At 39.4% G+C, this 12,452-nt stretch overlaps 1 long non-coding RNA gene across 1 annotated transcript; it reads right to left on the reverse strand.

Annotated features, from left to right (window-relative positions):
• Nucleotides 1-9,792: 9,792 nt before the first annotated feature.
• Nucleotides 9,793-11,772, reverse strand: LOC149579418 (uncharacterized). The gene is made up of 2 exons (XR_016358363.1): nucleotides 11,648-11,772; nucleotides 9,793-10,322 (listed from the first exon to the last, which is right to left on the reverse strand). It is a non-coding gene; the product is annotated as an uncharacterized LOC149579418 (long non-coding RNA).
• Between the last annotated feature and the right edge of the window lie 680 nt (nucleotides 11,773-12,452).

Here is a 12,452-nt window from a genome sequence, read left to right on the forward strand (position 1 = left end):
CTATTATTGTATTTATAAATAGGATTTTTAATTTGGGCTAAAATTTTATTTCATATTTTCTTAAATTGTGAGCTCCTATAGCTGCAATTTATTCTAATAAGGAACTATTGATGTGTACTAAAAAGAAGAGGGAATACAGTGGAGAATAATTAGAGAGGCCTTTGATTAACCATTACTATTTGAATTTATTGTTTCATTGTGATATTCTTTGCATAGTCCTAAAAACATACCCCCCCTCCCTCCCTCATTTCCTCTTTCTCTCCATCCTCCTCTCCTTGTCTCCCTCCCTTCCCTTCTCCTCCCTCTTCCTCTTCCTCCTTGTCTCCCTCCTCCTCTCTCCCACTCCCCCTTCCCCTCCCCACTTCCCCTCTCCCTATCACATTCCCCCTTTTCTCCACCTCTCTGCCCCCCTCATCTTCTCTCCCTCATCCTCCCTTCCTCTCCCCTTCACTCCTCTCTAACTCTTCTCCCCCTCTCCCCACCTCTCCCCTTCTCTCCCTCACCATCTTCTCCTCCCTTCTCTCCTCATGCCTCTTCCTCTCTTCCCTTCTTTCCCAACCTTCACTCTTCATTCTCACCCCTTCCTCTCTCCTTCCTCTCCTCTTCCTCTCCACCTCCCCCCTTCTTCTCTCTCTTCCCCCATCTGCCTCTTCCTTTTTCCCCTTCCTCTCCCTCTCCCTCCCCGATTTCCTCTTTCTCCCCCTCCTCTCCCACTCTCCCTCCCATCCCCTCTCCTCCCTCTTTCTCTTCCTCCTTGTCTCCCTCCTATCTCCCTCTCCGTCTCTCCCACTCCCACTTCCTTTTCCTCCCTCCCTTCCTCCCTCCTTCTCCCTCTTCCTCTCCCTCCCCTACTCCCCCCTTCTCTCTCTCTCTCTTCCCCTCTCCTCCCTCTCCCTCTCCCTCCCTTCTTCTCTCTCTTCCCTTCTCCTCTATCTTCCTCTTCCTCTCCCTCTCCCCCCTCTCTCCCTCTCCCTATCCTTCCCTTCATCTCCTTTACTCTCTCCCTCTCTATCTCTCCCACTCTCACTCCCTTTGCCTCCCTTCCTCCCTTCCTCCCTTCTTCTCCATCTTCCTCTCCTTCTCCCCTACCACCTTCTCTCACTTCCCCTCTCCCTCCCCCTTCCTCTCTCCCTTTCCATCCCTTCCTCTTCCACTCTTCCTCCCTTCCCCTCTCCTCTACATCTCCTTCCCCCTCTGTCCCAATTCCTCTCCCTCCCCATCCCTCCCACTCCCACTCCATCCTCTTCCTCTCCCCCCTCCTCTCCCTCTCCCCCCTCCTCTCCCTCTCTCCCTCCCTTCCCCTCTCCTCCCTCTTCCTTTTCCTCCTTGCCTCCCTCCTCTCTCCCACTCCCCCACCCCCTTCCACATTCCCCCTTTCTCTCTCTTCCTCTTACTCTCCCCACTTTCCCTCTCCCTCCTCCTCTCTCCCTCTCCCTCTCCCTCCCTCCCTCTCCCCCTCCCTATCTCCTTCCCTTCCCCTTTCCTCCCTGTCTCCCTCTCTCTATCTCCCACTCCCTCCCCCATCCTATCTATCCTACTCCCACTCCCACTCCCACTCCCACTCCCACTCTCTCTCCCTCTCCTTTCCCATCTCCTCCCTATCTCCCTCTCCCTCTCTCTCACTCCCTCCCCCATCCCATCTATTCCACTCCCACTCCCACTCCCTCTCCCTCTCCCTCCTCTCCCCCCTTCTTCTTCTCCTGATCACTCCTCCTCTCCCTCTCTCCCTCCCTCCCTTTCCTTCTCCTTCCTCTTCCTCTTCCTCCCCATCTCCCTCCTCCTCTCTCCTAGTCCCTCCTCTTCCTCTCCCCCTCCTAATCTCTCTCCGTTTCTCTCTCTTTCCCATATCCCTCGCTTCCCCTCTCTCCCACTACCTCTCTCTCCCCATCCTCTCCCCCTGCGTCCTCTCTCTCTCGCTCTCCCTCCTCCTCTCCCTCTCTCCCTACCTATCTCCCTCCCCTCTCTTCCCTCTTTCTCTTCCTCCCCATCTCTCTCCTCCTCTCTCCCACTCCCCCTCCACCCCTCTCATCTCCCCATTCCCCATTCCCTTCCTCTCTCCCCCTCCACCTCTCTCATCTCCCCCTCCCATATTCCCTCTTTCTCCCCATCTCCCACCCGCTCTCCCTCCCTTCCTCTCTCCCTATATCCTTCTCCCATTCCCTCTTTCCCCATCCTCTCCCCCTTTCCCTCTCTCTCCCCCTTATCTCCCTCCCCCATTCCCTCTTTCTTCTCCTCCTCTCCCCCTCTCCCTCCCCCATTTTCTCTTTCTCTTCCCCCATCCATACCCCCCTTTCACCATTCCTTTTTCCTCCTCTATTTCACTTCCTCTCCCCACCTCTCCCATTGTCCTCCTTTCTCTTCTCCCACATCTCCCTCTCCCTCTCTCCCCTCCCTCACCATCTTCTCCTCCTTTCTCTCCTCCCATCTCTCCCTCTCTCCCCTTCTTTCCTACCTTCACTCCTTTCACCATTCCTTCCTTCTTATCTATTTCACTTCCTCTCCTCACCTCTCCCTCACTCCCCTTCTTTCCCACTTTCACTCCTCTCTATCTCTTTCCCTCCCCCCTCTCTATTTTCCCCCTTCTGCCTCCCCCTTCCCCTCCCTTATTAACAAATGAAATTATTTTTAAAAAATATCTTAAGTAAACTAAATAAAATATAAAACATTAACAAAGATTTAAAATGAAAAAAAGAAAACAAAAATTATAAATATAAGAAAATAAAAAATAAAATAGAATAAAGAAAAAATTGAACATTCCAACCATTCATTAAACTAATTGATGTAAACTGATTGAAGTGCATTCAAACAATCAATGTATTTAAAGATTTATTGGCTACAAATGATTATCATATTAAAATCAAACTATATTTGGTTCCAAGTCTATCTTTAACACTTTTATGTGCAATCTTTCTCAAAATCACCAAAATTGACATTTCATACATTGATTCCTAGCCAAGACTTTTTAAATTTTAAAGTCAGACTAACTATTCTTGGTTTCATATTCTGATTATATATCACTAATTTTATGGCAAATATTTATGACAAAAAGCTATTGAAACAAATTCCAAAATATATTAATGACAAATAAATCTAAACTCAAAAATAGCCTCCCAAAAACAAGAGATTGGAGAGCGATGAGAAGCGTTGGCTGCCAACTGGGCTAGGGGTCCATCCCTAGTTGGTGATTGATGTTTGGTCTTTATTGATATTCTTCCCTATTCTATTTGGATTGCCGACTGTTGGACAAATTTTGTATGGATTCTAGCTTTTGGAAATTTTATGCAATCTATTTTGGATTGGGATTTTTATTGTTTGCATGGTAGGGCCTGGGATTTCTTTTGAGTTGATGAGAATATATGGTTCTTCTCCAACTATGCATGCAATGAGATCTAAATCATTTTATTCAAGGGAGAGCTCCAAGTTGAAAAAAGTTAATGGTTGTTTTTTGTGTAGCCATGATTATCCTATTCTGGTTATTCCTCCAGTGGTTGTAATAGAGGACATTGAATATTGGACCAAGCATGCTTTGATATGCAAATTTTTGGGAATCCAAATTTCCCTATCCACTCTTGAGGCATGGATCTATCACTCATGGCAGGTGGAAGGCGATATGGAGATTATGTTGGTAGGGAACAACTTTTTTTTTTTTAATTCTCTTGCATGTCTGATCATGATCAAGTTTTTGAAGGAGGCCCTTATTTCTACAACCATATGGGGTTATTTGTCAAACCCTAGCATTCAGGATTTAATTCTTTAGAGGATCTCCCTTCAACAATGCTAGTTTGGGTTCGCTTGCCTCGCCTTCCCCTAGAATTTTGGCATGAAGACATCCTCTGGCAATTTGCTACTTTTTTGGGAAAGACAACTACAATCACACATCAATCCCTAGATAAAAAGGTTATTTCTTATGCTAGAATTTGTGTTGAAATTAATTTGAATAACCCATTACTAGATTCTTTGGAAATTTTTCTTGGGGCTTTTTCCTAGGTGCAGTAGTTAGATTATGAATCCCTCCCTTTCCACTGTCAGATTTGTCCTGAGTATGGTCATTTACAATGTCAGTGCCCCCATAACTTGACTTCCAAAGGAGTGGATAGTTCTATGGCCAATAATGCTAGTGGTTTGGCAGATACTATAGGGAAAGGACAATCTTAGATGGCTAATACTACCAAGGGGAAGAATTAGCAAGATGCTACAAGAAAGGGTAAGGCTCAAATGTAGGACAAGGATGGACTTACCCCTACTCGCCCATGAGCTAAGAGGCATGTTCAGAAGAGGCCTTTGAAAGAAAGAATATCTGATTTAGGTTTTAATCACTTTGAGGTGTTGGATAGTATAGTTCTAGAGGAGGCTATTCCTCCTCCTATCTCTTCTGATCTTGTTTGCCTAGATGAGGGATGCTTGTGGGGCATCCCAAGTTGTGGTATATTAGAACTATGAGGCCCCTATAGCTCCTATGTTAGAGGCTTTGGTGACACCTACAGTGTTGGAGGATAATGACATTTTTCTGACCAACTTGGTTAAGGATGTGCTACCATCAAGTAAGGGTAAAAGATCTCCTCTCCCCTTGGGGTTGATGCATAGACCCTTTAAGTGGGTTTCTTTTACTCCCTCTCTAAGGAGTGGGTGCAAAATAGACCAAGAGAAGATTAAACTCATAGGAGATATATTGATAGAGTCTGGGTTAGTGAAACCTTTGGATGCTCATTTTATCCATTCTACTCAATGATGATTATTCTCTCATGGAATGCTAGGGGACTGAATAGCATCCCTAGACAAAAGGCTATTTAGAATTTGGTGGTTGATCATTGTCATGATGTTTTTTGTATCCAAGAGACTAAGCTCTTTGTGGAGTCTATGGTCCAACATGCCTCTAGTATTTGGCCTCCTGGCTAATGCAAGTGTGTTGGGGCTATGGGGTAGTGCTGGTGGTTTAGCTATCTTTTGGGATCCACAAAAAATTTCTCCCCTTGGCTTGGCGTCTTCTCGCTTAGCTCTCTCTATGGTGGCTTCTACTTTAGACTCAAGATAATCATGGTTACTAATGTGTATGCGCCTGTTGATCTTGTGGGAAATGAGGAACTTTGGAGGCATATTCAATATGTTAGAAATTTTCATCCTTATCATCCTTGGGTTATAGCAGGGGACTTCAATTTAGTTTTAAGTTTGGAGGAGAAGCAAGGTGGTTTGGCTAGATTAGGGCCTTCTTCTACTCTTCTTCAGCAACACATATCTCTTTTGCATCTCTCTAATGTTAAGCCCTCTAATGGTCTCTATACGAGGAATAATCAAAGGACTAGGGTTGATGCTATCTTAGAATGTTTGGATAGATTTATTTTTTCTTTCTTTTGGGTTAGTGGAACCCTTACTCTCTCTAGAGAATCCTTGATTGGAGGGTATGTGATCATTGGCACATCAAATTTTTTGCTATTGGGGCTTCTATTCCAAAGTGTCCTCCTTTTAAGTTCTAGTTGATGTGGCTTCATGACTCCTCTCTTCATGATTTTATTTTATTTTGGTGGAAAGATGGCACTCCTGCATATGGTACTGCTATGCTCTCATTTTCTAAAAAGCTTCAATATGTTAAAAGGAAACTCAAAATATGGAATCAAGAATTTTTTGGGAACCTTCACTCTATGAAGAGGCTTGCTCAAGAAGATCTTGATTTCATCACAAGGGAGATTAGGGATCGAGGTTTCTTGGAGGATTTTGGAAGGGCTGAATCCCTTGAATCCCTTATGTAATGTGGTTTACAAAGTTATTACTAAGTTGATTGTTGAGAGAATTAAAAAGTGGCTTCCCATTATTATCTCAAAAGAACAAGGTGGTTTTGTTCTTGGAAGAAATTTTTTGGATGGGGCGGTTATTGCTATTGAGGCTATTCACTCTATGGCTACTTCAAGGGAGAGAGCAATGTTTGTTAAGATGGATATGGCTAAGGCCTATGATAGAGTTAAATGGAGTTTCCTAAGGAGTATTCTTCTTTCTTTTGGATTTAGCTCTGATTGGGTGAGTTGGACTATGAGTTGTGTAACTTCTACCTCTTTTTATGTTCTTCTTAATGGTCAACCTTCTCAGCTATCTGGTGCCTCTAGAGGCCTCCGCTAGGGTGACCCTCTCTCCCCATATCTATTCATCATCATGGCTGAGGGCTTGGGCAGATTCATTAAGTATCAGGTGTCCTAAAATTCTATTCAGGGGTGGCAGTGGGGTAATGGTTTACCTTCTCTTTCCCATCTTCAATTTGTTGATGATTCTACTCTTGTGGGTCTTGCTAGGATCAAGGAAGCTGAAGCCTTTCGACATACTTTGGACATTTATTTGGTAGCTTCAAGACAGAAAGTTAATGAGCACAAATCTTCCATTTACTTTTTTAACACTCCTGATTCTATTCAACACAAGATTGCTAGTATCCTGTGGTTTCATATTGGGTCACTTCCTTTGACTTATCTTGGCATTCCTATTGCTGTTTCTAGGTAGCCATGTCTTTTCTGACAAAATTTGATTACCAAGCTTTAGGATAAGGTAAATCATTGGACTCATAGATGGCTTTCTACTACTCCTCGGGTTACTCTTCTTCAATCAGTTATCCAAGCTCTTCCTACTTATAGAAGCATGGTTTAGGCTAATCTTATTTACTTTCTCAAGGAGTTTGATGCTCTTTCTTGACAATTCCTTTGGAGTGGTAATTTGTGTAGTACTAAATGGAGCTTGATTAGTTGGGAGACTATTTGTAGGCCTAAAAAGGAGGGTGGTCTTGGTCTTTGATTAACTCTCTTGAGTAGTCAAGCATTGGCTCGTATTATCACTCATAAATATTTTCATGGTGCTGATCCTTGATCTATTTTTGCACTTCCTCTTGAAGGTCGTGGCTCAATGGTCTGACATACTCTGAAGATAGGTGTGGTGTTAGTCAAGAGGGGTCTATTCTAGATATGTAAGGGAGGTTTTGAGGCTTTGTTTTGGTCTGATGCTTGGGATGGATTCCCATCCATATTATCCATGTACCCTCATCTTCAAACTCTTTGTGACTCTTTTCATGCTGCTGGATGGGATAAAGTGGCTCATTACAAGACTCCTTATCAATTGGGATCTATTGTTGGTTATAGATGGAAGCATTCTTCTGAATGGCCTCGTGGAGGCATAGACGTGGATTGTTAGGAGCTTTCTCAGATTTTGGCCTCTAGAAAGTGTTCCTCTTTGCTAGATCCAGATGTTTTGGCTTAGGGAGGTACCTTGTCTGGTAAGTATCATATCTCTATTGGGTATCAAGAGATAACTAGACAATTATTTGGGGATGTTGAGGTCCCTTGGTGCAAGCAAGTTTGAAATAAAGTTTCTTGGTCCAAGTGCAATTTTTTCATGTGGCTAGTGGCTCACAACTATTGTCTTATGTGGGATAATCTTTGTAAATGTGGATTTCAGAGCCCCTCTTATTGTGTTTTGTGTAGTAATAGGGAGGAGTCTATCTCCCATCTATTCTTCCATTGCTCCTATTCTATTTAGTGATGGCACCTTTGGTGGAGTGCTTGGGGTTTCTCTTGTAAGCATGCTTCCTCTTTGCCTGAGTTCTAGGCCCACTTGGGCAATGCTCCCTCAAAGTCTTCTCCTCTCCATGCTACTTGGATTGTTGGTCCTTCATTCATGCTTTGGCATATTTGGCTAGAGAGGAATCATCGAATCTTCCAAGATGTTCGGCTTGGTGTTTTGCATCTTTGGTGGAAGATCTCACATTCTCTTTAGGAAACTATTCAAGTGAAGTGTGAGCTAGATGGGGGTATGGATCTGGTTGATCTTACTATATGCAAGCACCTCAATTTTCATCTTTAGGATGGGGCTGTAGCTCAAACGTTTCCTTCTGTATCCAAGTAGCCTCGGCATCAAAGGAAAGGTCAAGTGAATTGGGATGGACATTGGACTCCTCTTCCCTGTGGAGTTCTAAAAATTAACACTAATGGTTCTTCTTGAGGGAATCCAGTCCTTGTTGGTATTGGGAGAGTGGCTCATTGCAGTTGTGGTGATGTTAAATTCTTTTTCTCAGTTCATAAGAGTGATTACACTAACAATCTCATGGAAGCTCAGGCTATTTTATGTGCTGTGGAACAATGTTGCTTGCGAGGATGGAGTAAGATTATCTGTAAGTCTGATTCCCAAGTGGTCATGAACTTGCTTTCCCCCCAGGAGCTAGAGGATGTTAGTTGGCAGTTGGCCACTATTGTTAATCATATTATTCTCTTTTCTACCTCTTTTCAGTTCATTAGGTTCACTTATATTCCTCGTGAATGGAATAGAGCTACTGGTTGTTTAGCCAAATGGACTTATAGTCATGCTCTGAGTTGGCATATTATGGATAGGGGGCAACTTTCCTTTGAGATGGTGCAAGAATTTGATGAACTTGTTGCTCAGGATCAAGCTCCTTGTTGAGCTCCCTTCGTTGTATTTCTTTCTGTCTTAATATTTTTTACCTCTCTTTTTCCAAAAATAGCCCTTTCCCTACAAGATTTGAATAGAAAGAAAAAAAGTCCAAATTGATCGACATTTGAACAGAGGAAAAGTGGTCTATGAAAAGTGATGAGACTTTTAATAAGGATTTGGGCTAATGAGATTATTGTTGGAAATTTACCAAAACTGAAATGCTAACGAGATAATTGCTGGAAATGTTTTTAAAAGATCTTTGGTTCTATATCCTATTTAAAAATAGAATTTTTAATTTGGGCTAAAATTGTATTTCATAATTTCTTAAAGTGTGAGCTCCTGCAGCTGCAATTTATGTGTATTGAAAAGAAGAGGGAATATAGTTGAGAATAATTAGAGGGGCCTTTGATTGACCATTTCATTGCACAATGCTGAAAACATACACTAATAATAATCCAACTATTTCATTGCAATGTTCTTTGTGCACAAAGTAGCTAGTATTGAAAGGTGGTGAATGAAAATGCACACACCTGAAATAGGGGTTTCCATGATCAATTGAATTGGGAAGAACATTGTAGCCAGGGAAATGCAAGCTATTAAATCAAATATAATAGCATTGGGACTTAATCTTGTTTGGGCCATAAGTCGTTGTATGTGGCTCTCCTATTATCCTTAAGGACCTATTTGGTTTGTGGAAGATGACATGAATTTGTCTTTTCATAATCCAAATTTGGAAAATTTTGCATTTGTTTTGAAATTGGCAAAATGGAATTAGAATACTAGACTTCTAATTTTGTCTCAAAACCAAGTTATCAGACATCCCACTAGAAACTAGGAATTGAAAATCAAAACCTAGTTATGATTTTTGAGGAGTGTAAAAACAATAGATTGGACTATTTTTTGGAGTCTCCCTGCAACTCCAAGCTTATGCATAAAAATATATCTTCCCACTCATCTTTCGAGTGAAACAAATAGTTCAACCAAAAACCCAAAAATAGAAATGAAGATTTGCAAAAAAATTATTTGGCTAAATCGAGATTAGTAGAAATCTCAAATATTTCTACAATTCCACAAACCAAAAGAACTCTAAATGAAGTCACCCCATCATTTCATTCAACTATGTTAGAAGAGTGGGAAAAGGAAGCATTAGCATCAGTTTGAAAAATGTTCTCTACAATTTTGTTCTCCCACTATTTTTTGAGTTGTTCTAGAGAAAAAATCATGGCAAGTGGTGATGTTGAGACATTTTCCTTTCAGGATAAGATTAATCAGCTTTTGAGTCTCATTATCAATACATTTTACAACAACAAAGATATATTCCAACGATACCCATAAATTGCGTATGATGTTTTTGCCAAACTTCATATTAGTGTAGAATAATCCAAATGTTCATCTCTGCAATCCACTAGAGAACATCATTTTATTTGCAAAGAGAGAAATATCAAATCTATGGAAGATACAATGCCTGAGAGCAGAATAATCCAAATGGTCATCTCTACAATGCACTAGATAATATATTTCTACACAACACACAATTTCTCTTTACAAATTCTGAAATAGAGTAGAGATAAAACATGAAAAAACATGTTGTACAAATGTTACCAGTCTATCTGCAAAATCTCCAAGCATAATTTTGAAGAAAGAGGTAGGCACATCATAGCACTCTTTTTCATTGAATTTCCCATGTTTTTTAAAACACTTGTGACTGTATACTCTGCATGGTATAAAAGGCTCCCCTGTTTCTTCATCCTCCATCACAATACTCTGCATGGTATAGAAAGCTCCCCCGTTTCTTCACCCTCCATCACAATACTCAAATTCAAAAGCTCGTAAAATTAAAACCTTTGAGGAACCAAACCTCTCTGGGCTGCTAATTCATACATGTGGATTCGAGAAGGTTCAACGATCTGCAAACTAATATACTAATCAATATAATGACAAGTGAATTTTGAAAATCATAGTACCAAATGTAATAATCAGCTTGAGTCTATGTAATTAAAAAAATAGCGTACTCCCTTTGAGTATTTCTTTTTTCCTGTCAGCGAAGGATAGCAGAAGTCAAATTAACCCACAAAATTCAAAGAAATTAACTTGGCGTGGATGAAAAATGATGGTACTTGCATTGATATGTTTTATTCAAATCATGGCTATTGTAGCTGTCTCTCGGCACTGGCTATTTGAACGAATAGCCTCATTTCTCTTTCATCATCAGAAATCAAATCAATCATTTTGGTAGAAGGGCATCTCTTATCTAACCAATGTTTGTTTTCTCCACTCAAATTTTTCACACACCCAGACTTTTCAAATATCGTAACCTCAGAATTACATCTACGGTCTGGATTTACCTAGACCAATAAGCAGTGCAATAGGATTGAAGTATCTCGTCGGATCTTTTACTTGTCGAATTTGGCAGTGGGCAAGTTTGAACGTGTCAAGAAAGTTATGATATTTGAAAAGTCTGGGTGTGTGAAAAATCTAAGTGGAGAAAAGAAACATTGGTCAAATAAGAGACGTCCAATTTTCTTTACAGTCCCCTAGTTTTAGACTCATTGAAGCCATTTTCTTGATAAAAAATGGTGCAACAACCGACAGATTGAAGAAAAATCAGTTCCAGACGAAAACCTAAGAAAGAAATGGATGAAAAATCAATTAGAAATTTAATGGGTATGATATTCACCCAATTTGAAATTGAAAGAAAATACTAAAATAAATGATATTTACCCAAAATGAAAGACAGAGCATTGTAAAACAAACAGAGCATTTGTAAACAAGAAAAATGGGTTTAATGGTAAATTGATTCATATCTTCAGAGAATTTTAGAATGATACAACAAGAAAAATGGGTTGTCATCTATCTCTAGCTCCCAGCCCACAAATTGATGGATCCCAATTTTCATGGCCAATTTTCTTTCTCCACTTATATTCAACCCCAATTTTTTACCCATTCTCATTGTAGTCATTCTCTTGATTAGAAATTTACACAAATTGAAATTGAAAGCATATATTGGAAACAAATAATATTTAACCAAATTATATATTGGAATGAAATAATATTTAACCAAATTGAAATTGGAAAAAGATACTGAAATCAAATGGTATTTACTCAAATTTATAAATTCCAACATGAAATGAGAAAGAAAAGTTCTATTCAAAACTAACATCTGCCATTACCCAAACTAGAAATAGAAATGGAGCAATTGAAAGCAATTTGTAAGAAATGGAGAAATTCTTACATGAGACCCATTGACAGCATGGCTGCAGAAACTCTTTAATTTTGCTGTGCTATGTGACGCACATAAATAGTTGAGTTGACACGAGATTTAACGGTACTATTGAAAAAAACTTAAAACGGTAGCCGTTTGACGGAGATTTTCTTTCTCAATGGTACTATTGAAATAAACTTTAAAAAGTAGCCGTTTGAGTTCCATAAAAAAGGGAAAAAATCAACACTTAAAAGGGTAGCCATTTGAGTTCCAAAAAAGAAAAAAATCACAAAAAAAACTTAAAATGTAGTTGTTTGAGTTCAAAAAAGGAAAAAAATCACAAAAAAAACTTAAAAAGTAGTTGTTTGAGTTCAATTCTATTTGAAAAAGCATTTTTTACTTTTGATCATTTCTCTATATGACAACTTACACTTTTATTGTGATCCTTCAAATTTTGTTTATAATAATATACTATTTTACTAATTAATACAAATATATATTATTTTATAGTATATTATTATATTAATTTTAATTCTTTTTAATATAAAATATATAAATTTTAGACATGTAATATTTTTTAATATTATTTATTAAACAAATTTAATTATTTTAGATATTATTAATTTATAACTATTTTCTAAATTTATATTATTGTTATTCCAAACAAAAGTTTCTCTATCTATAAATATTCTATATCTTATTTAATTTTTTTTTTTTTACTTAATTATCATTATTTCAATCAATATTACTATCAAACTATTATGAACAAACATTTTTTTCAATCAACATATATTTGTAGAATGTAAGATGAAAGACATTCAATTGATCCCTAAGA

Source organism: Cupressus sempervirens, chromosome 1, assembly GCF_028749045.1.
Source record: "Cupressus sempervirens isolate cs-2001-9-10 chromosome 1, ASM2874904v1, whole genome shotgun sequence".
Classification (NCBI taxonomy): domain Eukaryota; kingdom Viridiplantae; phylum Streptophyta; class Pinopsida; order Cupressales; family Cupressaceae; genus Cupressus; species Cupressus sempervirens.